The sequence below is a fragment of the Culex quinquefasciatus genome, chromosome 3, assembly GCF_015732765.1.
Source record: "Culex quinquefasciatus strain JHB chromosome 3, VPISU_Cqui_1.0_pri_paternal, whole genome shotgun sequence".
Classification (NCBI taxonomy): domain Eukaryota; kingdom Metazoa; phylum Arthropoda; class Insecta; order Diptera; family Culicidae; genus Culex; species Culex quinquefasciatus.
Genome location: NC_051863.1, coordinates 105,203,900 through 105,231,004, shown reverse-complemented (window position 1 = coordinate 105,231,004; position 27,105 = coordinate 105,203,900). Strand labels below are relative to the sequence as shown.

General features: G+C 37.5%; 1 protein-coding gene across 1 annotated transcript in view; it reads left to right on the top strand.

Annotated features, from left to right (window-relative positions):
* Positions 1–764: 764 nt before the first annotated feature.
* The window catches only part of LOC6030880 (Down syndrome cell adhesion molecule-like protein Dscam2), a 176,408-nt gene continuing 150,067 nt past the window's right edge, over positions 765–27,105 (top strand). Inside the window, 1 exon segment of the mRNA XM_038258682.1 lies at positions 765–1,943. The gene's annotated coding sequence lies outside the window, so the exon portion shown is untranslated.

Below are 27,105 nucleotides of genomic sequence, written 5' to 3'. Positions count from 1 at the left end.
TAGTGAACAATCTTCATGAAACTGTCAAGAGTGATTGGAAATCATCTTTTTAGTCGAGTCAATAAATTTTCTGAAACATGAAATTTTGTGATTTCGTGCATGTATATAACTCTTTAGCATATTTTTTTAGCTATTGCATTGTATAACACTGAAACTGAAGTTGACAAAAATAATTGCGCAGGCTCAACTTGAGGGAAAGCACGAACCCAGAACCGTGGAAATTTCGTTAGTCGGTGTAATCCATGGTATAAAAAGCGGTGTTAACTGGAAATTACAACTAATTATCTGCATAAATGAGTTCTATATTTGTCACGTAAATGCCTGTTTAAAATTTTGTGCAACTACCGAGCACATACTAAGATGCCTCTGTGCTCTCATATGCTAACAAGCTTAGCTTAGTAGATTTGAGAAATAAATAAAATATCCCATAAAATGACATGTCCCAATTTTGTTTACAGTTGAGTAACGAAAATTGGCAACACCACAGCTGCATCACAACTGCAACCCTGACTGCACCCCGGTGAGCAAGGATGCTGTGAGAGATGGTGTCGTATTAGTACTATGCAACGGCATGTCCTGAATGGGTACTACCCTTTCCTCATTCTCCTCATCAATCCTAGAGTTGCTTGCATTACGGCGTGAGAGAGACTGGATGGATGATGATGATGCTGTGTGCGGTCGTCGTCGTCGTAGTGTGTTGTATAGTATGATATTGTAGGTAGTTCACATCGAGCGTGGCCCAAGGTATCCGCCGAGCGCGGTCCGTCGATTGAAAAACCGACGAGGCCTCATTCCTTGATCAAGTGTTGCCAGTGGCGAGTCGGTCGGTCCCTTAGACTCTGGCTTTAGACACCCCGTAAGTGCAGTGTGTGTGTGTCTGCAAAAGGTTGGGGCGAAGAAAATCTCTCTACAAGTACTGCTTACTACTTTTGTGTCTGGCCGAATGTGTCTGGCATGGAAGAAAAGGATTAAAATCTCATAATTCAAGACTATTGTCAAAGTTTTACCTCCGAGCGGACAAATTGCAACCCTTTTCTTGAATCCGGACCGCCTCCCCCTCCTGCTGCGACGGTGTTTCCTCTTAAGTGGGGTTGCACAAGAAAAAGACGCAAGGTGGTGGTGCGAAAAAAGCACAAGAAATTCGAGGATTTGTTTGATTACGGAGGCAATCGAGTGTGAAAGCGCCGCAAGGAAAAGTCGGAATCGAACCAAAATAGAAGCGTTTCGGGAAAGGAGCCCCCCTTGCCATGGGGGAGTGGGACATCCCTAGCCAAGTGGGTTGTTGGCATCAAATAGGCGACGTGACCCGCCGAATAAGTGTGTCTTAAGGGGAAGAGGGCAACAAGCAAACAGTAAACGTACGAGATGCCGGGAAAGATTGTTGAATGTAAAAACACTAAATTGAAGATATATGCTTTCTTTTTCCCTCGGTGAAGAATTTTATGTGCTGCGGTGAAAAAGAAACCTTTCCCGTTCATTCTTTTTTTACGAGCCGGTGTGCGGCGAAGAAAATTACAATTTGATAGGATTTGAGCAGCAGCACAAATCGTGGAAAACGCAAAGTTTTGTGGCCAATGTCTCGGAAAGCCAAAAAGGGACGATGTGTACTGAATGTATAATTACTCCGTACTTCTTAATTGGAAACCGCAACAAGGGAGAGGAAAAGTGAAAAGTTTTTTTGTTCCAGGAAAACCGCAGGATCCAAATGGGGAATGGAAATCCTTTTTAAACAAAGTATGAAAAATCAAAGTGAAAACTTTTCAATGATTGCGGCAGCAGACAGGAAATGCATTTTTAATTGACTAACATTTTGAGGATCTTTGGCAGTGCGCGTGTGTACGTGTGTCACGGAATGGCCGACGACGATGATGGTGGTGAGATTGTGATGATGCATGCAAATGTGTTGGTGCAGTGAGTGCAGCAGCTGCAGCTTCCGTGACGAGGTGAGTCGGGATGTGAGGGGGATGTCGGAATGCAAGAAATCGATAGTTTCGGAGATTTTTGTCTTTATGCAAAACGTGCTCTCCGTGCTCTCTCCCTCTCGCTGTGGGAAGCTCGTTGGCCGTAACGATTGAGAAGTTGTCGTTAATTGCTGGATGCGTAATTGCAAAGTAGTAGATGGACTGCACCGAAGAAAAATTGATTTTTTCCTGGTCAGTTGAGCCGGGCCATTGTTGCAGGCTTGTAGGATAAGTTGACTTCATTTCAATTGCATTGGTAATAAGTGAATGTTTGAGCTTTCAATTAGTAATGTGCAATTGTAGTGAAAGTTTACGTGGTGATAATTTGTAGTTTTACCTAAAATCGAATAATCTTTTAAAATATTTTATACTGGAAGATATTTCTGTATGTCATGCTTTGGGCGCTCGACATGTCATTCAAATGAAACAAAACTCACATTTATCAAAATTCAACTACTAAACGTGTATTGAAAAGTAATAATTTTTAATATTGTTTTGATTTTATCGGTGAATTGACTAAACGCAATTGAAATAAAATTCCCTTCAAAGGGTGCTTTTTGGAATTGTGAAAAATGTTGTATAGGACTCGAGGCAAAAATTGTCTTTTTTTCAGCCCTCGTCGTAATTATCATGCGTCGTATTATCGTGCTGAAAAAATCTCTATTTCAACTAATCGCAGTCAATAAACCCTTCAGATTTGGACTCGCATTAACACGCTTCAATCAACAGAATTGAATTTTAGTGAACTTTTTTGAATTTATTTAGTGAAATGAGCAAAACGTACAACCTGGGTTTCATGCTTTCTTGACGATGAAGAGACCTAATATCTAAAAAAATATGGTTTGCAGATGGAAAAATCATTCCCTACACGGTGAATTTTTCTGAGAACATCAAGATAAAAATCGGCATGTCTGATATTTGGCATCATGAAAGAAGGGCTCTTTCCCGACATTTTGTGGGGTATACCGAAATATTTCGTCGAGGGGTCTATTTTATTCATAAAAGTCGCTGAAAAACGATGGGTTCATATGCATCCATCAAATTTCTGAAGAATATGCCTTAAAAGACTCCTTTTTACATAATTTACCAATATTCGACCCCCAAAAAATGTATGCGACGCCAAATTTTATACATTTCTATTACTGTCAGTGGGGGTGACATTGGATCTGGGGGTAATTTTTTACGGATTTTACCATTTCTAAGGTTCTTCTCAATGAAACTAAATTCTGTTAAAAGGGTTGTGTAGGGAACATCTTAAGATGACTTCTTTGAAAAAATCTCGTTCCTAACACAAATCCTGTTATTTTGGCAGCTGCCTAAAGTTGAGGTACGTTTTTGGCCAAAAAAGACCACTCGAAAAATCATTTTTCCAATATTTTTGTTGGAATTGCTCGAGAACTACCCAAATGTTTGTAAATACTACTTCAAACATTGTAGCATGTCAATACGATTCCCTCGAACAAGAAACACTGTTGAATGACTTGTTTTTACCATATCGTTGCATTTGAGCGCCATTTTAGTTTCATTTGACCCATTTATGGATTAAGTCAATTTTCAAACTATTGGCATTTAGTAAATGTTAGTAAACTATCTAAGAACAAATTTACGTTTTGATGTTATTTAAATTGTTTTTGTTATTAATTACGAGAGGTGTATCGTTCTTTGACCCATAGGCACCCCCACTGACGGTATTCTTTTAAATAACCCAAAAATCCAAGCTGGAAACGTCAAAACGACCGAATTACAATCTTTTCTTTGTACAATTTGTCATGAAATTACTGCAATTGATTGCTCGGATACAAATTTGAGCATAAAACAGTGCTAAATTAAGAGTATTTCAATTAAAAGCTATTTATTATCCAAAAGGTTACCAACATTGTTTTTTTAATCCTCTGGCATATACCACTATGACATTTTAAAACATTTTCTTATCAATCACATTGTAGAGGTTAGTTTTCTGAACAAGTTCCATAAAATAATATCAATTTTGTTCCAATAAAAGCAGAGATATACATACCCGATTTCGTAAAATAAATAGTGATTTTCTCCAAAATTTCTGAATTTATCTCCCATTCAAACGATGTTCATAGGAGTCTCTTAAGGCATAATCTTCAGAAATTTGATGGATATGCACATGAACCCATCGATTTTCAGCGACTTTTCTCAAGAAAATTCCTATAAAATCGAAAAAAATCTTCAAAAAAAAGTTGCTCTAGACAAAATGTCGGGAAAGAGCCCTTCTTTCATCAGCCTTGCCAAATTTTCTGGCTTAAGTTTGTTCTACGAAGCACACCGTGGCCTATATTGATCGTTGCACCGAACATTGGATTTTACCTGACCTTTTGCTCAAACATCTGAGAACTAAATATGAGAATCCATTCAAACTCTCTGAGGTATGCAACACGTGTGTGGAATTCCAACTTTTACGACCTTTAACCACCAAATTGATGACATTTTAAATATTAAAACTTTTGAATCATTTGAGAAATAATTACGACAGCCTGAAAGTGTGGCTAAAGTTGAATAACCTGGACTGAACGTGAAGCGGCCGGGGAAGTTTGGGTTGGACGGGATTAAACAAAATAATTAAAAAAAATCCCGATAGAAGTTTCCCTTGAACTTAACAGTGAAAAAATCATGAACATTTTACAATCGCAGATTCGCGATAATTCTACTGTTAAACCTTTTTCTCATCATGGTATGGTATGACCCCACCGACCAGAAGAGTGCCATTCGAGAACCAAGTGTGGTAGGAGCTTTGTGCAAGAGTGTATACAGAGAAAGGTAATAATAGCGCATGGTTGCACATTATCCTGAAGCATTGAATAAATTTTCCTTCACCCGAAATGGTGAAACTACGCCATGTGCATGTATTGGAGCGGAGCGGTCAGTACTCAGTGGTCATGTGCAATTTCACTGGAGTCCCGTTGTCATTAGTGTTGGTGCGCATCCGGTTCTGTCCGAACATACTGACACATGCCCGCCAAGGTGCCGGAATCATGTCCGAAAAGTGAGTGCATGGTGTGGGACGTTGTTGGTGTTATCTACGCCTGGATGCTGCATCAGTACTGGGGAAAATGTTGGGGTACAGGTTCAAAGTTTTGCACCGAACTACCTTTGTTGGTTGAAGTTTGATGCACGTTTGTTTTCCCTTTTTTGATAGTGGATAGAACTAGGATAAAATGCTTGAAACATTCCTATATAAACGTTAAAACACAATAAAACATTTTTGTGCATAGAAAAAAACTTAACAATTTGGATAATCGAACTTCGCATGACCGAAACCTCCGATAATTATTATTGAAGCTTCATAGAGCGAGACTTGGATAGCCGAGCCTAGACTGCATCCTCGACCTTTTTCTCACATTATATTGGAAAATAACTCTCAGCGCATTGCCGTGCATACAGGAAGGTTATGAGGGGGACATGTGCCCCCTTTGAAACTCAACAAACCTGGAAGGTCTTACCAAGAATTGTTCGCAAAAAATTTCATTTTGTACCGGCTCGATAAACATTCAAGCATGAGCATGAGCATGAGCATGAGCATGAGCATGAGCATGAGCATGAGCATGAGAAACCACCCATGGTTGTCCTTCTCCGTTGCTGAACTGGACCGTAATATCCTATCAATACAACCGATCATACGCTTCAACGATCTAATGGTGTTTCCCTTATCAACAGCATGTATGAATGCGCTGAAAAGATAAAACATCAAGATCATCAAAACTAGATCTGGAGCAAATAGGTAACAGTCGTTGGCCACCAACGGCGCCCGCCATGTCAGCTTGTAGATCTCGGGGGATTGGGACGGGAATGTTAGTTAGCACAGGTGGGTTGTACCGGCTCGATAAATGTTTACCGGCTCGATAAACATTCAACATGTCAAAGTCGACTATTCAAGGTTTAAATTAAACGTGCAGGGTCACTTTGCCCTATCGCTTGAACGTTGCAGGAGGTCATGGCACACTGTCTGCCGCCTGCGTACGCAAACGGATGCGTGGGAAAATTCACCAACACTACAACAGCAGCATCAGCATGAGCAATAAACCGGATCTAAACCGGCAGCAGTGTCACGCATGGCCGTCTACGATTAACACGCACACAGAAGTTGCATCAAGCATTCACGCATACGCACACGTGTTTTTACACCAGGTGCATCTCACGACGCACGTTTACGCACGCTCGCCGTCGCCGATGGCAAAATGATTGATCAAATTGCAAATTCATTTCCACGCGATGAAACTCGATGGAATAGTATTTTCCGCACCAGTAGGATGATGTGTCCGTTAAATGTCTGCAAAATGGCAGGGTTCGAGAGTACACATTCATACATGAGTTGTAGTGTCACAAACGTATGTGCCGTAAGGATTAATTGTTCTAGTCACGATGTCGATGGTAGGTCGTGTATCACAAAAACATACGAGTCTCAGCTCGAAACGGAAACCTTTGTTCTCAGCACCGGAAGCTACCGTTTTGAATAATGCCGTTCCGTAGGGGCATCGATTAATGGTCATCGGGAGTGGTGGACCACGTCGTCCGGGACTTGAGGCTGAGGGAAGTGCAGCCGTTTTGTTGGCGCATGTTTCGTTGAAAAGAGTTGTACACATCGAACAGATGTAGTATACGGATACGGTGTACGATGAGATGCGTTCAGGAGAGACAGAAAGAGAGTAATTTTCACAGAACATGTGCATTTTATATACAATACACACCTATGTTTGATGTTCATGACCGCCATGTGCGTTTTGCACAATTGTTTCAAATACTCTCTCTGGTATCGACATCGATTCCATTTCACCGGGAGAGTGTGAGGGAAACCTAATTGCAATGGCACTGGCGATTTCTACGTTATGGGAAATGAAAATACACGCTCAATTTATTTGTAGTGCTTCATTATTTATTGTAAACTGTCACAGTACTAGAGCAGGAGCTTTGCTGTCTGAAATTATTACCAATCGATCGAGTGAACATAACACTAATGGAATTGGAACAGTTCAATGAAGGATTTCGTCTAAAATGAACGATTTTTTCTGATTTTGTCAATTGATTCAATTAACAGAATTTTATAAATTTCTTCCATCAATTTGAATAAGGTATATTTTTTCCTTTGTCATCTCAATGAGGAAAGGCTATAAAATCACTTGAAATTGAACTTTTCAATTAGACCTCCTAGATCCACCTTCACGTATACTTATCTACTCACGATAAATATCTAAGCAAATGTCTATGTGTGTGGTGGGATGTTAACATTGGTATTAGCATTTTAGGACGCTCCACAACGCTTATCCCACTGTTTGCTTGTATAAGGCCCTAAACCGCGTTAAAATATTCCATCACGGGAGATACTATGCCTTCATCTTTTGATGAGCGTGTAATACTAACCAGGGCATAAGGGGATCCTTGCCGGGTCTAAGCTATCCTTTGGGGAACGGAAGGAATGTTAGTAAACACCTATCTAAAGTGCGCAAGGATTCCTGTTGGAAGGAAACGGCAAACCCTAGGATACACATCGAGAAGTGTCTATGTGTGTGGTAGCATAACTTTTGAAGCACTTGACTAAACTTGCTGATTTTAAAAAGAGACTCATGAGACCCCAAGGGAGATCGAATGAGACCAAAACGGTAAAAATTCGTAAAATCAATCCGGAGATAATCGAGTGACAATTTTGTGTCCACCCACCACATCCGCAAATATCTCAGAACGTGATTCTGAGTCGATATATATAGTACATACGTGTAGGTGGGTCTAGGTGGTCAAATTAAGAAGTTCATTTTTCTAGTGATTTTTTTAGCCTTTCCATAGAAAGGTGAGGAAGGCAAAAACGATTTTGACTAAAGTCGAAAGATGTAGAAAGATTGCAAAAAGTGTGGCTTTTGTAAGAACCTTTTTTAAAAAGATATAAAATACCATTCCAATGAGTTTAAAAGATTGAAGACCTGATATACTTATCAAAAGTTGAAAATTATTTACATACTTTTTTGATGCCGAATCTCAGATCATTTGATGAAAACGTTGTCAGATCTGTCATGTGGCCCATCATAGCAAAAGTAATAAGTACTTAAGGGTTATTTGTACACTTTTTAGATATTTTGATGAAAACGTTGTCAAAAGACCTTGCCAATGAGCAAAAAATGAATGCAATCACAATGCCATCATCCAGAACAATGTTTGCTGACATGTTTATATTTTCTTAATTATTCGACCTTGGTTTGACTGAATATTCCACTCAAGAAAATCGAAATATTGATAAATTAAGCAACTTGACTCGAAACTAAATAGGAACAACCGACGTTCGAGCTAAATGAGAGGGTCAACGGTCCACTATTGACCGAAATAGCTATGAAATGAACCAAAACAGCTGAAAAATTTCGAATTTATAGGTAATAAAATTCTAGAGATTTCACTGAGGAAAAGTAAAAAACAAAACAGTATTCTTAAAATAAATATGCACGGTTTCCTTAATGATATTCTGTTTGTTTTTATGTCGAAAAGCAATATTTTTGAACAAAAATCAGAATTTGATAAAAAAAATATCAAAGCCTGGGTGATCAAAAGAGAGAATGCGTAACGTGTGTTCTTACAACTCCGATTTTTGCATCCTTTTATAAATTGTTAAAAAATGAATCTTTTTATGACCAGTTTTGGAATGATCGATTACAATATTTGCATCTTCTGGCGAATAGAAAAAAATGTTCCGCTTTGGCATTTATAAACAGAGCCGCTTTTCGATCCCATTTTTCACCACAAGGTCAAAACCAGCATTAAGCAATTCCCCACGAAAACAGCATGATTCGAAAAAAAGTACAAATAATTGGACCCGTATTTTTTTTTGTTTGGACATTAAGGTGCCCTACGCCGTGTTAGGTTGGTCTGAAAAATGGCAATTTTCTCCGATTTTCGCAAAAACCACATTTTTTCAAAAAAATCATTACTTTGCACCATTTTAACCGAATTTTGCTTTCTTGGGTGCAAACAAAAGGGTATTAGATAGGCTTTTTAGGAAAAATAGTTCAAAATTTCAAATATCTAGTCTAGCTTTTGAAAAGGTCAAAGAAAAACTTAAAATGCTTAGGGTCTCGTGACCAAAAAGCTCAAGTCTGAAAATTTGTTTATCGGATTCTTCGGATAATTTCACATTACATATCAAAAAATGGTGACATTATGTTTTCAATATTCCGAGATACGATTTTTTCAAAATAAAACCGTGGTTTTTAGACGCGAAGCGCGATAAAAAGGAAGAATGACGAAATCGGCAAACAATCGACTTTTTTCACTAAAACTGCGATAACTTTAAAATTTCAGCGATGACCTATACATGTTTGGGCATCATTTTTTTTTTTAAATTGAAATACGCAACTTTTGGTACCCAAACATGTATCTATACTATAGGTCATTGCTTAAATTTCAAAGTAATCGCTGTTTTAGCGAAAAAGTCGACTTTTTGCCGAATTCGTCATTTTTCCTTTTTTGCGTGCGGCTGTTTTCGTGGGGAATTGCTGCATTGTTACATTAAAATTATACTTCAACTTAAACCACATTAAAACATTTTTGATTTTTTGGGCTTTTGATGATAACATTATATAATTAAAAATTTAACTAATTTTACCCCCTCAAAAATGTTTGCACAAAAGCAAATTTTGTAAGTTTAAATAATTGATCTCTTGTTAGAAATAAGGTCAAATTGCTACTCAACAAAATTGAAAAATAATTTATAAAATGTCTTACACCCATGGTTGTTCCAATACTCCATTTAGATTTGAGCTCCAAAACATATTTTTCTGCGACACTGACAATGTTATCTGTAGGACATTAAAATTGCATAAATTTTGATCAATTAGTTGATTAGAAGTATGGATAAACGTAAGAAATCTCGATTTGTCTCAAATGAATTAAATATAACCATATTCAAAAACATTTAAAACTTTATCAATAAGTTTTTTTTAACACTGGACTATTCATTCTGAATAATCACAAAACTTCAAAACTAACTGCTTCTGAATAAAATTCATTCCATGCAGAACAGTTTGCACAAGCTAGCTGAATGGAGCGCATTAAATTAAAGATTTAAATTTCGGTTCATTTAAACTGCGGTATTTATTCTAGTCTCGGCCAGCAGCAGTCACTGCGTGGGATTTAGAAGGTCCGCGGACATAACCCGCACCTACTCGAAAAACTTTCTCCCTCTCTGTACCGCTCTTGGTGGCGACCTAGATCCTCCGTTGTTGATCCGCCGCAGGACCTTGCAGGAGTATCCGGTTATGATGAAGCCCGCCACCGCGCAGTGTTGTAGAACTATGCCGGGCTCTTGGAGTGGAATAAGTGGCGCAGTGGTTCGAAAATTTCCGTGCCATCAAGCATCGCCCCTGCTGCCAAGAGGGTTAGTTGAGGGTAAAAACGAAAAGCAGTGAAGCCTGTCGGGACAACGATGTCTACGGTAAAGCAGAGCAAAGATGACGGCGGAAAATGCTTTTTAATTAATATGTAAATTTTAAATCTATTTCCGACATTGGCGCGCTTACTTTCCGGCTCCGCACAATTGGTTCAGAGGAAAGAGAGAAGGGAGGAGCAGAAGCGGAAACGGAAGCTCTCTCTCCTCCAATCCGACAAGAAGTGAAGGGTTTTGCGGACGAAAAACGTGCTCCAGCGATGTGCGCTAGTTTGGCGGGCTTGTTCTCCGCTACGGCTTAATTCGCTGGAAGTTAATTGATGTTGAAAGATGCTTTAAAGTTTTGCTACGGCGCCATGGACGGGTACACCACCGGTTTGCTCTTCATCGTCACGGAGGTTTGCGACTAACTTGAGTGCTGCCAGAATGATAATTGCTGGTGGAAAGTTTGATAGATGATCGCACCTATCAGGTGACACGGTTAGGCAGCATCACTTAATATTCCATCGACGAAGACTTTTGAGTTTTTTTGGAGCTTCCAAAATTGTTTGTAGACCCGGCTAAGACAAAACTTTTAAAAGGGGTTAGAATCGGTTCGAAATCGCTTAATCATGCAAACAAACCCCATCTAATTGAAATTTCAAAATTTTGTTATGGTAATTGTTTAATGAAAATGTTGATCTAAATTTAAAAGAAATACGTAGGTTATTACAGCCAGGTCCCGTGGTGAAGAGGTTTTGGGTGTCTTACCACTTGCAACAGTGACCACAAAATACCGTGTAGGCGGATTTCTTTGCTTTGCTTTTTTACGTAGGTTATCAAAGATTTGAAAAGTACATTAAATCTTCCTTGAAATGACTTATCGCTCGATTTTGTTCAGTTTGATGCGGAAAAATGGGAGAGCTTTTACTGCCCCTTTTCGCATAATAGTCACAATCCATTTTTTGATCCCTTTTGAATTATTGATGCAATTTGGTTTAAAACTGTGTGTTATTTCATAAAACATAAAAATATGCAGTACATACTTTGTTCTAGAAGCCTGGAGGAAATCCAGCCTTACGTGAGATACAAATTTACCTTGCGTTTTGCTCAGCTTACTGTTTTAACACATGGGACATTTGTGCGAAGATGGGCAGTTAAAAATACATTGACACATTCTCCAGTGACGTTTCAACGGTTTAACAATACTTTTTTTTAGTTTTTTTCTGTTTCTCAGACTTCTTTTTATAGAAAACACTTCAATGTTTTTACATGCAGCCCAGACTCGATTATCTGAAGGTCTAATTTTTGATTGTCAAGCTTAAATATGACCCTTAAACTACGCTAAAGTGATTAAAAATTTTAAAATCCAAAATGGCGCCCAATATGGCAGTAACGAAAAATTGAAAAAAAATGCATTTTATTATTTAATAGGCAGTCAACTACCCAATTTTGACTAAAATGGGGTCGCATAACATGAATTTGATGTTTAAAAGAAAAAACGTTTTTTTTCGCGATTCGATTATCTGAAGTCAAGTCATACAAACCTTCGGATAAGTCTAGACTGTATTCTGTAATTGTCCACAAAAAAAACTTTTATTGTATGGACTGCCGTTCTACGCATAATTGTCCTGTAAGTTCCTATTTGCCCTATGTGTCACTAATCGCCCCAGTTAGCAGGTTATCACCCTTATTTGTGATTCTCCTGGTATACTACAGGTAAACAAGACATAATGTTTCGTAAAACTAATGATTACGTGTAAGAAAATACTTGGTGGGACAATTATGCGTAGAAGTTTAACGATGGGACAAACAGATTTGGTGTTGTTTTTAATAAGTTTCCGAACAAAGTACCAAGATTTTATGTATTTTTCTTAAAGTACATATCAGACTAAACTTAAAAATGTCATAAAGTCAAAATCGTCCAAAACTGACATGGGGCGATTATGCGTAGAACGGCAGTGGAGCGTGGACAACTTTTGGAACTTTAAGTGTCCTCGTGGTTTTTGGATGGTCCACTAACCAAACCACAACTAATAAATTATTTTCACTATGTTTTCCCATGCCTTCAACTTAATTCGTTAACATTGACAGTGACGATAACAAACTTCAACGACTTCAGCTAAATTTGCGAAGCAAGTAAAACCAACCAATCGTTATGTATCGATATAGCTTGAGTACTAAGAGTCCTAGGCAGTCTCTATCTTATTCTTTTTTGCCCATTGTTGAGGCTGCTATAATGTTGGGACCTTTTCTACAAAAAAGGATAGTCAACCAGCACTAGCAAGGCGAAACAGGAAGAAAAGACTCCATGCTTATGCATAAGCTGTAACAAACAGAAGGTGAAGCTACTCTTCAGTTGCTGCTTGTGTTTACAGACTGGAAAATATTTGTGAGGATACGTTAAGTTTGCGGATTTTTTGGGTTATTAAACTTAAAAAAGCTGACAAAAGTGTATCGACTTCATTTATGGCATGTCCTTAAGTGAAGAACGACGATAGGACACGTTCTTCCGATTCCGTTTTACTTCAAAAATTAACCCTAGGGTGTCCATAAACAACTTTATTTAGATTTGAAAAAATCTCGCGTCCCGTAATTTTGGGTCAAAATCCGCTGGTAATTGACCAATCTATAAACAAAAGTGTATTTAGCAGACGGGACTCATTTGCTCACACGCAGCATCCTTTTATGCTAATGGAGTGGTATTAGAGCGTACCGATCGTTGTCAAGAGAATGCAGGAATTTTCCTTTTTTTTGTTGTGGTATTTTCTTACTTTTACCCTCTCACAATACATATTTTTCCACTAGGGTGGTGGTGGTGATGGTGGTCGGTCCTATTATACAGCGACGTGTATTGTCGACACCAGCTTATACTTCTATTGCAAGAAGGCGAACGGACACGATAATGGAACTGAGCGGGCCTGTTTTCACCCCCGACATGCTTCGCAAATGACTCTAACCCTTCAATGAATAGAACTTAATAATAGGGTGGTTTTAACAAATTTAACAGCAATTTTAACAACCTAAAAAGCATAAACTTTTAAAAAATTGTAATAATGTAAAGCACTTTCTTTAAATTTAATTGGACTGATTTATTTCAACCATAATATTATCTTCGAGAATCTTGCACCGCTCTAGTAAAATGAAATCCCCCTTCCAACACAGGTGTTATGAGCCGTATGATGGAAGAAAAAGTTGGAATCGAGGAAAAGCTCCCTCCTTCTTACTTCTGTTGCTGATGTTTACTTTGCCACTGAAGAAGAAGACGACGATGGTGATGGGCATTTTCCATCCTTTTGGTCGACCGTCCTCTGGTAGCATCCACACTCTACCCCACCTTGTTCCTCCTCCTTCTCCACTTTCCCGATCCATTCGTTCAGCGAAGAAAGGTCAGAGAGAAAAAGCAGTCTCAGGGAGAGAAAATGTGAGAGAGCGAATGCACTTGCTGATACTGACTGACTGGCGGAAACATTAGAGTGTTAATGAATGCAAATCGAGAGAGAAAATCATTTGTGGATCGAGGAAAAAAGGATTGTTGGGAAAAGTGAAGGAATGTTCCTTTTTGGTTGAACTGTGGGATGGAATAGTGAAACAGCGGATTAACATCGTTTCACTGTTACACTACAACATTATAAATGAATAAATTGCTTTATCATATGGATTACACCTGGAACGCCCAACGCATGTCAAACTTACACGGACGCCCGAGCCTCCAAAAAAGTTGGAACGGTAACTTCAACTGGCTGGTTCTCGAGCATAACTTAACCAATCTGGACGATTCTTTTTTCCAGTGTATAGTAAGGATGTCTAGATAATCCTAGAACTTGGCAGAACTCGATTGGATCAAATCTGTATTTTTTGCAACGATTGCCTCCGCGAAATCTCGGGCGATGTTTTTGATTGCAAAAATTACGATTTTGATCAAATCGTGTTTTGCAAAGTTCTAGGATAGTCTAGGCATCCTTACAAATCACTGGAAAAACGAATTATTCCGATTGTTTGAGTTATGCTCGAAAACCAGCGAGTTGAAAACACCGTTCCAACATTTTAGAGGGGTTGGAAGTTGAAAAGTTAAATGAATTTTAAGGAAAATCTCGGCTCTTAAAATTATCTTATTTAGCTGTTGCCTAGATCATGGTGGAAACTATTTTTTTAAACTCAAACAAAAGACGATACTTCAAATACTATTATTATGAAAAAAATACAATCCGAAATCATAGTTTATAAATAATCAGTTGAAGTAATTGCAGATGTCGTTTGCGAGATGTGACTACACAGAAAAAAAATCATGGTAATATTTCATCTGGGAAGGGGTACATCTTTTATGTCAGAAAAAAAGGTGTAATTTTACCTCTGGAAATGTGTAATTTTACCACTTTTCTGTTGTAATGTCACTTTTTCAGTCTAAATTGAGGTAAAATTACATAATAAAAGAGGTAATATTCAACCTTCCAAAATTAAAGTTTCCAGATATACATTATTTTTTTCTGTGTACCTCTTTATTAATTTTTCAATTCTCCAATCTATATTACATTTGCTGACAATTAGGATCATATCCAAAGCTAATAAATCGACATGATCGTGCTTGTCTATCTTGACGCTCGTCGCTTTATGACGTTCCGAGAAAACGCGTTTCAGTCAAGTTGACAAGTTTTAATGTTCGACCTTGAATAAACAACAACTAGAGCACGCAATGTAAACTAAAAACAACCCTTGGCTGACCATTCTGTGATTTGTTCCGAAGTTTGGTTGAATATGGTTGCCGGAGTTCCGAGTATAATAAAAATGTTTTCGGGCATGTACACAGAAAAAAATCATGATAATATTACATCTGGAAAGGGGTATATCTTTTATGTCAGAAAAAAAGGTGTATGTTTACCTCTGGAAATGTGTAATTTTACCACTTTTCTGGTGTAATGTCACTTTTCCAGTCTAAATTGAGGTAAAATTACATCATAAAAGAGGAAATATTCAATCTTCCAAAATTACAGCTTCCAAATTTACATTATTTGTTACTGTGTAGGGGAGAGTGGGGAGACTTGATCCCCGGGGAGACTTGATCCCAAGCCTGTATCTCGTCAGCATATGGGTAAAACAATTAGTTTTGTTCTAGAAAGTTGTGCGAAATTGACTAAATCTCATTGTAGAAAACAAACAAAAAAACTAAAAAATGTTTAGATTTAGTTACACACATTTTTCTAAGAAGTGCTGCAAAAAACTTCCAAGAGATCTTTTTTCTTTGTTTTAATAAGTATAGAAAACACTCAAAAATTATTCAAAAAAATATTTTTTATACATGAATTGTTTGATAAACATATCAACTCCAAAACCCTTACGCATTTGACGTTAAATTTATCGTCATACTATTTTTATAATCAATTGTTTAAAAAAGTGCGTTTAGGGAGACTTGATCCCTGTATTTTTACAGTCACTGGAATCAGCCTCAAGATTAAATAATTTGGCTGGGTTTTCGTACATAGTTTCCTTTAGTATAGTTGTACATAACTAACTGCAGTTTGAACCATTTTTCAAAAGTTTTGTAAACAAAAATTACCAGCTTTTGTAAACATGCTCAATTTTGGTCTAAAAAAAAATTTTATGTTTTTAAATATTTTACATCCTAAACTTGTTATATTTTGAACACAAACGTACAGAGTGAATGTGAATTGCTGTATCTTATAGAAAATTCAAAGTTTGGATGAATAGAAACATTTTGCTTAAGATTTCTTCAAAATGTTTAAAGGGGGATCAAATTACCCCCAACATTTTGAAAATGCCGGTTTAAAATATTTTTTTAAAACGCTTGGCATTATTCTAAGAGTTTATCTGATGAAATACCCTTATCAGCCAAACATAGTTGAATGTTTAAGCTTTCAATTCATGCAAAAAGATCAATTGTCCAAAAAAACTTTTTTTAAAGGAGCGTGGACAATCGCCTGATTTCAGTTTAACAGGAGTTTTATAAAAAAATGTCGTCAAAAAAATCCTTTGAGATTGCTTGCGCCATACGTCACGACTTAAACAAGTTCTGTCTGTTGCAGACGAAAAATAAATAGATTGCTGTCTGTCGTGTTCAACTGTCATCACAAAAACCTTTATGTAAATTACGAAGTTTCGTTTTTAGCAGACCTTAACTTAAAAAAAACATGAATGGCCATTTACAACGCGCTTCCATATGGACGTGAAAACAAGTATTTAAAAAAAAATCTGTTTATACCTAAAATATTTGCAAAATTTAGATTCTGATTCATGCCGATTAAACAGAACCTTCTCGTTTACCCTTCGCTGCTAAAAAGTTTTGATTTATATTAATTTTTCCGTGTTTAGGAGGTCATTTTCAGCAAATTTTGATCTTTGAAAAAATACTAGGCAAATATAATTATTGAAAGTTTTAGCAGAGTTGCAAATCACTTTTACACCAACAAGCCTGCTCAGCCCACTGCCTCACTCACTTAACAGGGCAGGTATTTTCTCTTTACTCATCAGCCCCATACCTCCACAGAACAACATAATTTCTAGCCATCATGTGGTATAGAGCACGAGGACGACGAGTGTCTGCAGATGGTGAGACGATATGAGATTCGAGGGAGTTTTTCCCTCATTTCGCTCTCGGCGAGTTTTTTTCTTCCTTTCCTCCTCTGTTGATACCAGCAGCCTCAGCATCAGCAGCATCAACCGAAGAGACCGACCTTTCTCGAGTGGAACCGACAAATGGGTATCCACACCACAGAATTCACCCAACCATCCACAGCATCGTCGGAGGCAGCTCAGCATCCTTAGTCGGTTCGGTTTGGTCCTGGTGTGCTGTTCGGTGCTTCTTCAGTCTGATTTCTGAGGTTCGCTGTGACGGATGTTCTTTCCCAAGGAAAAACGGATTTCCGGGCTTCGGGGCGGATAAGTGCCAATCGGTTAGCCGTCTTCGCTCGTTGCCATCAACGGTGTGAGTGTGTTTTGTCTGTGCTGAGGCGGCTGTCTCTTCCAGCATGTAATTTGCTCAAGTGGTTAGCTGGTGGAAAACTTATTTCCCCCGCTGGTGCTTGGAGTGGATTTTGGTGACGCGGTGGTGGACTTTCGTAATCGTAATCCGGGCAGGATGAAGACGAAGATTTCCCATCTTTTTACGGTTATGACGATTGTCTGACGACAACAACCTCCCAATCGGAAGGAATCGCTCAAGAGTTTGAGAATGATTGTGATGGGTTTCGAAGTGGCTGCTTGCTGGCAGGTTTCTTGGTCTTTGGGCACGTGAAATTTTGAAGCAAAGTGAGTGGATTGAGAGATGAACTAATTCATAGTGAATATAACTGACAAGTGCTCAAATTGAATCTTGCCCAAACAGAGTGAATGGAACGGTGAATAAAGGAAAGAGTGATGTACTCGATGTACCGAGAAATGATCGTTGTTGGGAGTGGATAGAGTGCATCAAAAAACGTGCGGGTGTATATTTTTCGAAGCAACGGAAGCGATAATTGGTTCGGAAGTAGCCTAGGGGGAAAACAGTAAGTGGCGTTTGATGGATGCTGATAGAATTGATTTAATTTGTGTAGTGAATGTAATGATGGTAGATTTGGGTACTCTGTAGGTCAAGTGTGGAGCGAAAAAAATATTAATCAGGATTGTGAAGCGGAAATTGAATGTGTTTTGATTAAGAGAAATACCGAAAAAGTAAACTGAAGGCCATCGTTCGGATTTTATTCACAGGTAATCAAAAACAGTATGAGAAAAGTTGTCGAAATAAAAATTAGGAATATTGAAGAAAAGTTATGACTCCATTGGTTTGGATTCATACATTAATGTTTTTGCCTTCCTCGCCTCAATGAAGAAAGGCTATAAAATCACTCGAAAAATTAACTTCTTTATCGACCTTATCGGTCTCATTCGATTCGTTTTGGGGTCCCATAAGATCCTAGTTAATATTATGAAGTTTAGAAAAGTATTTCAAAAGTTATGCTAAAAAACGAAACGAAAGGGTGGTTTTTGTAAGAATACCCGTCATGCTATACATTTTTAGAAAGACATTAAAGATCTGACAACCCTATCAAAAGTTATGAACACTTTAGTGTTATTCATTCAAATTTTTGATGCCGGATCTCAAATATTTTGATGAAAACATTGTCCGGATCTATCATGCGACACATCGTTGGATAGGTAATCAAAAGACCTTTCCAACGAGCCTAAAAGATTGAAGATCTGACAATCCTATCATAAGTTATAAGTACTTTAGTGTTTTTAATACACTTTTTTGAGACCGGATCACAGATATTTTGATAAAAATAAGTGTTATTTATACACTTTTTTGAGGCTGTGTAGTGTATTCACTTTATGCATGCGAGGAAGGTACCAACCACCTAAAGGTAGATTTAGTAACGTTTTTAAAGATAAAATAATAGAATGGTTTGCTTTTGCCTATAGGCTAAATATTAAAAAGTTCACTTTTTAAGTGTCTCAAAAAAATTAAAAAGTTCACTTTTTAAGTGTATCAACATTTTTTTTTAGAAAATGTTCGACTTAATGTCTTTCTAGTGCCATCAGCAAATTCAATTAAAAAGCGTTTTCCCCTAAAATTATATAATAGCCATAAGTTTCTAAATTTTACTTAACAATCTAATGTGTTCAAAAACTTTAAGTTAGAGTGACTATGGATCAGAAAACGATATATCTCTACCATTTTTAATATTTGGGTTCGTTCAAAAATTACGTCCGAGAATAGGGGTAAAGGGAGGGGGGAGGGAGCTCTGTTGCTTGTGACAGCACATGTTAAAGGTATAGGAAAAGGGCATAACAGAGAGGAGGGGCTGTTTTGAAATCCGGAAAATCTGGACGTAATATTTGAACAACATTCTAGTAATGAATGTTACATTCAGTTCCCAAAAATACATTCAAAATGTTGTTTAACTAGAAAATTAATTTGGTTAAAAACGTGCCTCAAATTTGAACAGGTGACACATTCTTGATTGAGTCCATGGAACATACTTTTTCTTCAAAGTTTACTAAGAAATCTGAGAAATAAGTCATCTTTAGTCCATAGTAACCCTAAGGGTCAAGGTCACCCTCACTGATAAACTGATGAAACAATCTTGGGAATAGCTTGGGATAGCTTAAGTTCTATGTACCTCATTCCACTACATGCCATTGAAATCGATCGTTTAAAACAAGTAAGAAGAACAAACTAAGACCTGCACTTGCGAAAGTAGAACAATGTTGCACTCAACTCCAGCGTTGAAAGCTCCCTAGTTAGCGTTGATGAACACTTCAAAATACCGTCAGAAATGCTCCATTTCGAATCCCGTCGTGGGGTGAGTTATGAACCGATCGGTACCTACCTTCCCGTATTGGGCGCTAGCTCTACTCAAGCACTTAAAATGTGTCGAGCCGAGCAGCACCAGCAGAACATAAAACAGAATGTGAAAGCTTTCACCCACTTGTGACACGCTGACAGCCGCCATATTCGAGAGCTTTTGCATGCAAAGTGCTGCACATCGAAAGGGTTCTTTTTTTGCCCCTTTCTACTGTCGTCTGCCATAAATCAAAGGAAAACCCAAATTCGTTTCGCTGAACACACAGGACTGAGTGTATTATGTTCGGCAGTGACCAGTTGAGAACCTTTTTTTTGAGATTTCCTTGTTTCAGCCAGAGCCAGCGCTGACAACTACATCTGCCGAATCGTTTCCTTGTTCTAATGTGCTTTAAAACTTATTTCTTAAAGAGACGGTTCACGTCATTTTTTATATTTTCTAAAACAGCATATAAATCAATGAAAAGGTGTTCTTCCAATAAAAGTTTTACATACCGTCAGTCTAGTTTTTAACATTTACGATTTCCCCTCATAGATCTTGCAGTAGAATGCAGTTCAGATAAATTTAATCCAAATAAGGCGTCATCCATAAAGTATAGGAAAAGCGTGACAGGGAGGGAGGGGGGGTAAATTTTGGCCGATTTAAGCGTGACGTTCTTTTTGCCCAGATTAGCTGCTATACTTACACAAACTAAAAACGCAAAAAGTAACTTTTTCAAAACTTTTTTTCTTAAAATCACGATAACTCGTGATGTTTATAAGCAAACCCCTTATGTCTACATATCAAAATTGTTGTAATTGTCTGCTCTACAACTTTGTAGAACATTGTTACACTCTAAAAAATAACCCTGCAAAGTTAGAAAAAACACGAAATTTTAAAATGAAAAATTTTGTTCTAAATGAAAAAATGACCCTCCTGGGACAATGTAGATTCAAAAAGTGCATTAAATTTCCCATAAAATGACATGTTCCAAAAATTTTTACAGTCGAGAAACGGAAAATGGGAGAATTTTTAAAACTTTTTTAATGTTTTTTTCGATGAAAAATACGTTTATTCGGAATTCTGAGTACGCCATCAAATCGGGCGTCAAATTTTACACAAAAGTCCCTTTGACACCAAATTTCTATCTCATCACCGTTTCAGGCTGCAAATTATTGAAAAACACCTCTTTTTTCACATGTTCAAAAATGGAAGGGGTCGTACCGCCCCTCCGTCACGAGATATCAAAAAACGGACCTCGGATTCGTGATCAGGGACAAAAGTTACCCTTTAGGACAAAGTTTCACGCAAATCGAAGCGGGGTCCGGGGCAACTGCTGTATGAGTTGGCGGAGAATTACCCTACTAGAAAATTTAATAACAGAGGAACATATTGTTCTTATCAAATTTGAATATTTGAGCGGTTCCAATTGCATATTACATATTTTTGAATGCTGAATAAAATCAGTAAATATTGGCAGATGGCTTACAAATCTGGTTCAACATTTGAATAACTGAAAATTTAACAGAAACCAGGCAAACTATCCAAGTGAGCCACAAAATACAAAATAGAGAATCTATATATATGAAAAATTTCGACGGTTTTGTTCGAACGCGAACCAGTTCAATACGGAGCGTCGAATCGAGGTGCTCTTTATTGCGTTGGGTCGTATAAGTCCAAGAAAGGTTCTTACGCCAAAAAGTGGCAACTTTGGCCACTCTGGAACCAATTTTGGAAAATCTGCAGATTGTATGGGAAAAGTTACTTAAAATATAATTTTGATCACAAGAGGCTAAATAGAATAAGCAAAAAAGCTAAAAACGTCAACAAACAAAAAAAGACAGAACGAAGCTTGTTAAAAATAAAAATATTAATTACGGTAATTATTAATTTCGTCATCGACACTTACACGCAGAAAAATATTTAGTAGAATCAGCCTGTACGAGGTTTGATTCAACAAAATTTTTGTTGAATATAATCAACGCCAATTTTGCGTTGAAACAAACCATGATTTTCTTAATTCCACAAAAATCTTTTGTTGTTTTTAAAAAGTTGCTTTGGGACCATCCATAAACCACGTGGATACTTTAGGGGGAGTATGGCGATTGCCCACGATCCGTATGAAAAAATTTTTTTTGTATGGACAATTGTCCACGAAGGGGGGGGGGTATCAGATTCCCAAAAAAGTGTCCACGTGGTTTATGGATGGTCCCTTTGACGTTTAGCGTTGATTCAACAGAAATATTGATTTTCAAATCAACAAAATGTTTTGTTGATTCAAATATGCCTTATTTTTCTGCGTGTAGGAAATATTAAATTTTCTTGGGGTTACATCACTAGTTATAAAAAAATACTTTTAAATTTTCAATTTTTTTATAAAAGTTTCAGATTAATAAATAATGTCATAATAATGTCATTGACAAAATTGGTCATTTTTTTTGTGTGGGGCCTTAATACCACTGCGACCAATTATAGGAATATTGTGGTGTGACCCATTGATTTTCCCATAGTTTAGCTATGTTTATCGAAATGAAAATAATAACACATTGGGTTATGGCAAATGGTCAATAGTTTCCTATAGTTCTAGAGAAATTCAAAAAATATTATTACATTTTTTTTCGTAAGTCCAAAAAGTTGTAAAGAGATGAGATCTTGTAAAAAATTGAAGATTATATGATATGTTTACTTAAGGGGGTACACTTGAACTTTTATACAATTTGTTTCAGAGCATTAAAATTTCCACGGTTGTCGAAATAAACTTGAAGACATTTTGTTGTATTTTTTTGTGTGGGGCATAGGGTCGAATTCAAACAGATATTTTTCCTCGATTCTAGACTTATAAATGACACATTCACCGGCATTGTACACCATAGGACGAAACTATTTGGATATTTTTCCTCGATTCTAGACTACTTGAAGCTTAATAAATCATGGTTTTCGTTAATTGATCATTTGAATATCATTATGTACAAGTTGGTTAAGTTATGTATCAATTCGTTATAAAATCAGTGTTTTAAAACTTTTTTCTCAAAACTCTGGGTTTTCCGAGAAAAATAATCCAAAAATTATTATTATAATTGCATTTTGTAGGTTTTTAGATGCACTAAACGGAAATATCAAGGATTTGCAGTTTATCTTATGTTAAGTATTTTTTGAGCTAGTGTAAGTTTAACATTTCATTGCATTGCAACGTCACGAAAAAAGGACTGTTATTTATGCCAACAGAAAACTACACATTCAAAGGATGACGGTAGTCTCCGATCGAAAAAAAAAAGTTTTTTGTATAAACCGATTTTCACAAGAGGGCATAACATTCTAAAACTATCAAAAAAGTTATCACGTGGTTACTAGATGGCCCCTTTATAATAAAATGATTCACATAAGGGTCCATTCTAATACAATGCAACGAACTTTTGCTATCCCACACCTTTATGCAGGCCAAATTGCAGTGAAATTCAGTAAACAATAAAAATCACGCAATTTGATTTTTTTACAAACGCAACGTTTAGTTGTTTGTTATTAAAAATGTTATGTTACGCAGGTAAACAGTTTTATTATTTCCTCAAATTAAATTTAAACAGCACAAAACTCAGCATAATTAGTTACGTTGTTTGCAGATCACCCCTAAGGGTCCATCTACAAACGATATGGGCACTTTATTTATAAATTTCAGCCCTCCCCTCCCTCTCCAGAAAATATGAACATGAAACACCTCCTTTCTTCAACGTCCACGTGTTTTGTAATTTGCCGCTAAAACCATTAACGAGCCCCTCCACCCCCTTTTAATACACTTTCCATATTTTTGCCTTCCTCACTGAGGTAAGGCTATAATCCTGCTCGAAAAAGTAACTTTTGAAAAACAGCTCGTAGACCTATATTCATGTATACCTATCGACTCAGAATCGAAAACTGAACAAATGTCTGTGTGTGTGTGTGTGTGTATGTGTGTGCGTATTCCCCTTGGTGCTCAAAATTCTTGCCAAGTTTTCTCGGCACTGGCTGATCCGATTTGAGTCAAACAAGTTGCATTCGGTCCGGTTTGGTGCCCCATACTGCACTATTGAATTGTTTGAAGATCCGATAAGTAGTTCAAAAGTTACGTATAAAAAAGTGTCAAAGTTGCGAATCGGGTGCTGGAATTTTGATGCCGGATCTCACTTAAATGCATTTAAACTATGTCCAGATCCATCATCCAACCCATCGTTGGTTAGGTAATCGAAAGACTTTTCCAATGATTCTAAAACATTGAAGATCTGGCAACCTTGTCTCGAGTTATGACCACTTAAGTGATATTTATGTACTTTTTTGAAGCCGGATCTCACTTAAATGCATGTAAGCTATATCCGGATCCATCATCCGACCCATTGTTTGTTAGGTAATCGAAAAACCTTTCCAACGAGTCCACAACATTGAAGATCTGGCAACCCTATCTCGAGTTATGACCACTTAAGTGATATTTATGTACTTTTTGAAGACGGATCTCACCTAAATATATGTAAACGATGTCCGGAACCATCATCCAACCCATCGTTGGTTAGGTAATCGAGAGACCTTTCTAACGAGTCCGCAGCATTGAAGATCTGGCAACCCTGTCTCGAGTTATGACCATTTAAGTGATATTTATGTACTTTTTTGAAGCCGGATCTCACTTAAATGCATGTAAACGATGTCCGGATCCATCATCCGACCCATCGTTGGTTAGGTAATCTAGAGACCTTTCTAACGAGTCCTTATCATTCAAGATCTGGCAACCCTGTCTCGAGTTATGACCACTTAAGTGATATTTATGTACTTTTTTGAAGCCGGATCTCACTTAAATGCATGTAAACGATGTCCGGATCCATCATCCGACCCATCGTTGGTTAGGTAATCGAGAGACCTTTCTAACGAGTCCTTATCATTGAAGATCTGGCAACCCTGTCTCGAGTTATGACCACTTAAGTGATATTTATGTACTTTTTTGAAGCCGGATCTCACTTAAATGCATGTAAACGATGTCCGAATCCATCATCCGACCCATCGTTGGTTAGGTAATCTAGAGACCTTTCTAACGAGTCCTTATCATTGAAGATCTGGCAACCCTGTCTCGAGTTATGACCACTTAAGTGATATTTATGTACTTTTTTGAAGCCGGATCTCACCTAAATGCATGTAAACGATGTCCGAATCCATCATCCGACCCATCGTTGGTTAGGTAATCTAGAGACCTTTCTAACGAGTCCTTATCATTGAAGATCTGGCAACCCTGTCTCGAGTTATGACCACTTAAGTGATATTTATGTACTTTTTTGAAGCCGGATCTCACTTAAATGCATGTAAACGATGTCCGGATCCATCATCCGACCCATCGTTGGTTAGGTAATCTAGAGACCTTTCTAACGAGTCCTTATCATTGAAGATCTGGCAACCCTGTCTCGAGTTATGACCACTTAAGTGATATTTATGTACTTTTTTGAAGCCGGATCTCACTTAAATGCATGTAAACGATGTCCGAATCCATCATCCGACCCATCGTTGGTTAGGTAATCTAGAGACCTTTCTAACGAGTCCTTATCATTGAAGATCTGGCAACCCTGTCTCGAGTTATGACCACTTAAGTGATATTTATGTACTTTTTTGAAGCCGGATCTCACCTAAATGCATGTAAACGATGTCCGGATCCATCATCCGACCAATCATTGGTTAGGTAATCGAGAGACCTTTCTAATGAGTCCACATCATTGAAGATCTGGCAACCCTGTCTCGAGTTATGATCACTTAAGTGATATTTATGTACTTTTTTGAAGCCGGATCTCACTTAAATGCATGTAAACTGGGTAATTCTCTACCAACTCACACGAAATCGGGAAAAGTTGCCCCGACCCCTCTTCGATTTGCGTGAAACTTTGTCTTAAGGGGTAACTTTTGTCCCTGATCACGAATCCGAGGTCCGTTTTTTGATATCTCGTGACGGAGGGGCGGTACGACCCTTCCATTTTGAACATGCGAAAAAGAGGTGTTTTTCAACAATTTGCAGCCTGAAACGGTGATGAGATAGAAATTTGGTGTCAAAGGGACTTTTGTGTAAAATTAGACGCCCGATTTGATGGCGTACTCAGAATTCCGAATAAACGTATTTTCATCGAAAAAACACTAAAAGTTTTAAAATTCTCCCATTTTCCGTTACTCGACTGTAAAATTTTTGGAACATGTCATTTTATGGGAAATTTAATGTACTTTTCGAATCTACATTGTCCCAGAAGGGTCATTTTTTCATTTAGAACAAAATTTTTCATTTTAAAATTTCGTGTTTTTTCTAACTTTGCAGGGTTATTTTTTAGAGTGTAACAATGTTCTACAAAGTTGTAGAGCAGACAATTACAAAAATTTTGATATATAGACATAAGGGGTTTGCTCATAAACATCACGAGTTATCGCGATTTTACGAAAAAAAGTTTTGAAAAAGTTACTTTTTGCGTTTCTCTTTGTTTCGTCGTCCGTGTCTGTCGCGGGTGACCATGAATGGCCATGATCGATGACGACCAACTTTTTCAAAACTTTTTTTCGTAAAATCGCGATAACTCGTGATGTTTATAAGCAAACCCCTTATGTCTATATATCAAAATTTTTGTAATTGTCTGCTCTACAACTTTGTAGAACATTGTTACACTCTAAAAATAACCCTGCAAAGTTAGAAAAACACGAAATTTTAAAATGAAAAATTTTGTTCTAAATGAAAAAATGACCCTTCTGGGACAATGTAGATTCGAAAAGTACATTAAATTTCCCATAAAATGACATGTTCCAAAAATTTTACAGTCGAGTAACGGAAAATGGGAGAATTTTTAAAACTTTTAGTGTTTTTTCGATGAAAATACGTTTATTCGGAATTCTGAGTACGCCATCAAATCGGGCGTCTAATTTTACATAAAAGTCCCTTTGACACCAAATTTCTATCTCATCACCGTTTCAGGCTGCAAATTGTTGAAAAACACCTCTTTTTTCGCATGTTCAAAAATGGAAGGGGTCGTACCGCCCCTCCGTCACGAGATATCAAAAAACGGACCTCGGATTCGTGATCAGGGACAAAAGTTACCCCTTAGGACAAAGTTTCACGCAAATCGAAGAGGGGTCGGGGCAACTGCTGTGTGAGTTAGTAGAGAATTACCCAACTATATCCGGATCCATCATCCGACCCATTGTTGGTTAGGTAATCGAAAAACCTTTCCAACGAGTCCACAACATTGAAGTTCTGGCAACCCTATCTCGAGTTATGACCACTTAAGTTATATTTATGTACTTTTTGAAGACGGATCTCACCTAAATGCATGTAAACGATGTCCGGAACCATCATCCAACCCATCGTTGGTTAGGTAATCGAGAGACTTTTCTAACGAGTCCACATCATTGAAGATCTGGCAACCCTGTCTCGAGTTATGCCCACTTAAGTGATATTTATGTACTTTTTTGAAGCCGGATCTCACTTAAATGCATGTAAACGATGTCCGGATCCATCATCCGACCC